Source organism: Carassius gibelio, chromosome A25 (assembly GCF_023724105.1).
Source record: "Carassius gibelio isolate Cgi1373 ecotype wild population from Czech Republic chromosome A25, carGib1.2-hapl.c, whole genome shotgun sequence".
Lineage (NCBI taxonomy): Eukaryota > Metazoa > Chordata > Actinopteri > Cypriniformes > Cyprinidae > Carassius > Carassius gibelio.
In genome coordinates, this window is record NC_068395.1 from 19,342,689 (window position 1) to 19,347,688 (window position 5,000).

Here is a 5,000-nt window from a genome sequence, read left to right on the forward strand (position 1 = left end):
GTTTACAACAGGTTTCTTAAAAACAGTATCTCTAAAAACACAATAAAACATTTTCACAGTACATTCATTAAAAGCACACAGTTTTTCCCCTAGCCTCACATACACATCTTTCCCAGGTTTCTCTTCTTCCATGTTGTCAATTCTGTTTATCCACTCTTGAGGTATTGCATTCTTAATTACATCATACTTGTTTGTTATCTCTCGTCTGCTATAATCCTCCTTTGCCTCCTCCATCACATCCACAATGTATTGCACTGGTAAAAACCCCTCTTTGAATTCATATAAAACATCTCTGACTTTCGTGATTCCCACATCCCACCACTTCTTAAAAAAAACCTCCTTCCCTTGACTTAAAATGCCGTTGTTTAAGAATAAAGGCTGATTTAAAATGTTCTCTCTGCCTTGTGGCTTAAAATGCACATTCGTTAAAAATTTGCCCCATGCCCCCATCAGTTCTTTATAAAAATCTGGCAGCCCCTCCGTCATCCATTTTTTAACTTTCATCCATAAAATGTTGTCCCCCAAATTAAAATTACTACACTTACTTAAAAAATGCCCCATTGTTCTCTTCCATGCCACTTCGTTTTCTTCATCCAAGTACTTTTTTATTATTTTCACTCTCAAGCTGTTCTTTCTTTGCTCCACATCCATTAACCCCAGTCCTCCCTTCTTCACTGCTCCTATTAAAGTGTTGTATGCTATTCTTGGGGGCTTCCCTTCCCATAAAAAATCTAAAAAACATTTTTTCAGCCTTTTTTCTACCCACAACGGCATAGATGACACATATAAAATATACCACAATTTCGAAACCATTAAAACATTAAGAACTAAAACCTTCCCTTTCAAAGTTAATGTTCTCATTCTCCAAAAATTCAATCTTCTTTCAATCCCTCCTAAAGCTTCTTCCCACATAGTTTCATCTGCTTTCTTTTCATCCCTCCCCATTAAAACACCTAAAATCTTCATTTCTTTAGTTTCCTTAAAGGTAAAATGTTCTGTTAAAACCGGTGCCCCTCCAAATCTCATATACAGCGTTTTGTCCTCATTTACTTTAGCTCCTGATCCCCTACAATACTTTTGTACAATTTGAATTGCATTTTCCACACTCTTCAGATCTTTTAACAATAATGTTGTGTCATTGGCGTACTGAAAAATTTTACTTTCCCCTCCCTCGATGCCTATGCCTTTTATCCCCTCTCCATGTTTTACAGCCAATCCCAAAGGTTCTGCAACTAAAGAATATAAAAGAGCTGACAACGGACATCCTTGTCTTATCGATCTAGTAATTTTAAAACACTGTGTTAAAAACCCATTATATTTAATTTTTGTTATTGCGCCTTTGTATAAAATCCTAATCCATTTCATAAAATTCTCTCCAAAACCAAAACTTTTTAAAACATCAAATAAAAAACCATGCTCCACCCTGTCAAAAGCTTTCTCAAAATCTAAACTGATAATAAACCCATCTTTATTGCTTTCATGTATGTATCTTATCATATCTTTTATACTAATAGTTGTATCTGCTATGTCTCTCCCTTTCACTCCGTACACTTGGTTAGTTTTAATTATACTCGGCATGACTTCTTTCAATCTGTTGGCTAAAATTTTAGATAAAATCTTTAAATCAGTATTCAGCATTGTAATCGGTCTATAGTTCTTTAAATCTGTCTTCTCTCCTTTTCTCTTGTATATCAATTTCATTAAACCCATTCCCATTCTTTGATTTAATTCTCCTTTCTTAAACACCTCTACATATACTTCTTTTAAAATGCTAGTTAAAAAATCTTTAAAAACTATATAAAATTCACTCCCCAAACCATCTACACCTGGACTTTTCTTTTTGTTTAATTCACTTATTGCTCTTTTAATCTCTTCTTCTCTTATCTCTTCATCACATTCTTTTTTGTCTACTTCTCCTACTGTTGTTTTTATTTGCTTCAGTAACTCCAGTTTCTCTTCTTCCCCCACCCCCTCAGTACTAAACAGGTTCTCATAGTATGCCTTTATTTCTTTTAATATTTCCTCATTAGTTTCCACAACTACACCATTTTTCCCTCTTATTTCTTTAATCATTCCAGCCTTCCCTCTTATTTTTTCTAAATCAAAAAAAAAACTTTGTACATTTTTCACCCTCCACAGTATATTTAGCTTTACTTCTTAGTCTTGCGCCTTCATATTTTTCCTCTTCCATTTCTTTCAATATTCCCTCCAATTCTTTTATTTTTTGTATATCTTTCCCATTCTCATTTAATTCTTTTTCCAATTTTTCTCTTATTTCTCTCTCCTTCTTCCTCTTACTTCTCTGTATTAATTTACTGTACTTTATTGTGAATTTTTTAACTAAATATTTAACATTTTCCCACCATATCCTTTTATCTTCGCCGTACATTCCATTCTCCTTTTCTTTTTCAATAATTTCTTTAATACTTAACACATAGTCCTCATTCTTCAAAACCTCTACATTTAATACCCATACCCCCGGCCCTTTCTTCACTGAACTCCAGTCTATTTGCATAAAAATTGGTTTATGGTCACTTAAGCTTGATTCTTCATATTTAATATTACCGATAAATCCTTCAATGTTCCTTGTACATAAAATAAAATCAATCCTAGTCTTACACATAAAATTACCCAATAATTGCCTCCTTGAATATTCTTTCTTTTTTTCGTTTCTTTCTCTCCATACATCAATTATATTATTTTCTTCCATTAATAATTTCAGTTCTTTTCTTCCTTTATCATTTTTAAAAACCGTTCCCTCTCCCATTTCTAATTTACTGAAAACAGTATTAAAATCACCCATCATAATAACTTCTTTATGTTTCTTTAAAAATTCTCTTAATACATTAAAATATTCCTTCTTTTCATTCTCTACTGTTGGTGCATGAATATTAACTAAAATAACTTTTTTCTCCTCATACTCCATTTCAACCGCAATACATTTCCCATCCATGTCATTATATATTGTTTTACACGATACACCACTGTTTTCTTTTATTAAAACTGCAACTCCTCTTCCCAGCCTCCCATCACCATTGTTATATAAAATCTCTCCGCTCCAACTTTTCCTTATTTCAGTCATGTACTCTTCCCTCCAGTTAGTTTCTTGTAATAAAATCACATCTTCTCCTTTACACATTTCTTTCACTTTTTCAAATTTTCCCATGTCTGACAGCCCTCTAGCATTAAAAGTCACTATTCTTAACAGCATAAAACATATAGAAACATGCATAAAACCCATAAACTCAGTCCACCTCCTCCAAACCCTTTAGCAATTCATACTTATTTGTACATTCAAAACCATCTTCTTTAAGCACTCTTTTTCTTGCAGTATCTAAATTGGGTATTACCTTCACAGATCTTCTTCTTTTTGATGATTTCCCCTGCGTCTCCTCATTTTCTTGTCCTTGTTCACACTCTTTTGTAGCATCATTAATTTCTACTGCGTCCATCTCCTTTTGCACACTGTCCGTCACATCCATCGGTGTACATAAAATTCCCTCCTGTTGTGCATCACTCAATACTTTATTCCTTTCATCATCCAGTTCCATAGTATCCAAAGCATTTTGCAAGCTGTCAGTCAAATCCATCTGTGACCAAATTCCCCCATCCTGTAGTGTTTGTATAATCGGTTCGGTACACTCTTTCTGTTGTTCTATATCCTTATTTAATTCCAGTCCGTCACCTCGTACTGTTTCTCCATCAACTCGCTGTTCGTTGTCTCTTTCATGCACCTGCCCGCCCACCTGCTGCTCCTCCTCCTCCTCCTCACCCTGCATCCAACACTCACACTTATTTAAAACCAAATTGCAATCCGGGCACGTCAAAGCATTGCAATTTCTCGCGAAATGGCCTCTCTCCTCGCATTTATGGCACGTGAACTCCGGGCAGTCCTTCACCACATGGTCTGGGCTCATGCACAGCCGACAAGTCTTAACCTGATGACTGTGCATCACCCGAAAATATTGTGGTCCCTCTGCCGTTTCTATTTTTGTGCTGTAAGGGAGGGAGGCCACCTCCTTCGGGAACCGTGCCTTTACGTATCTCGTCCCATCCTCAATGCTGGTGCCCGGATAAACACGCCGCTTTATTTTTGAAATTGGGGAAACCCCCCAAACCTCCAGTTTATTTAAAATCTCTTCATCAGCAAGGTAGACGGGCAGATGCATGAAAGAGACAACATAGTCTCTGTTTTGAAGTTTTTTTATCTCACAGTTCACTCCATTTATTACCAATCCCTCAGTCAGTTTATCACAAGTTTCTTCTTTTTCCATTGTCAGCTCGTATTCTTTTCCTTGTCTTGGCCAAATCTAATGCCAAGATTTCCCCATATCCACATTTCTCCGTCACCGCTTTAATAATATCCACAGCCTTCACCTCACTAACATTTTCCACATTCACAATCACTGTTGCCTCCTTTAAGTATTTCCTTTTACCAAGTAGATCTCTTAAATCTTGATTTTTACCGTGTCCTGCTCGTTGTCGATTCTCCAGTCCAGTGTTGTTTGCCATGCGTCTCTCTCCAGCCAGTCCAGTGTCGTTTGCCATGCGTCTCTCTCCAGCCAGTCCAGTGTGGTTTGCCATGCGTCTCTCTCCAGACAGTCCAGTGTCGTTTGCCATGCGTCTCTCTCCAGCCAGTCCAGTGTCGTTTGCCATGCGTCTCTCTCCAGCCAGTCCAGTGTCGTTTGCCATGCGTGTCTCTCCAGCCATAATCCAGCCATAATCCGTCCATTGTACAAAACACAAACAAAAAATTAACCACCCTCCAGCCAGCAAGATGCCGCTGTTAGGTGGTTTAAAACTGAAAAACCACACAAAAAATAAACTAAAGTCCAAAAACAACTCTCAAAACAAACACTAACAGAAAAAACAAAATGGAGGAGAGCCTTCCTCTCCAAACTGCAGCCAACACTTCCTGTAGCTCTCTAGCGCCCTCAGGTTGGTATGGCCGTAAGCAAAGACTGCCGCAAAGAGAGGGCTATTTAGAGATCAGCCAATCT

At 37.1% G+C, this 5,000-nt stretch overlaps 1 protein-coding gene across 3 annotated transcripts in view; it reads right to left on the reverse strand.

Moving 5' to 3' along the window:
- The window catches only part of LOC127947410 (glutamic acid-rich protein-like), a 255,412-nt gene that overhangs the window by 114,109 nt on the left and 136,303 nt on the right, over positions 1-5,000 (reverse strand). The gene's annotated exons all lie outside the window — the stretch shown is intronic.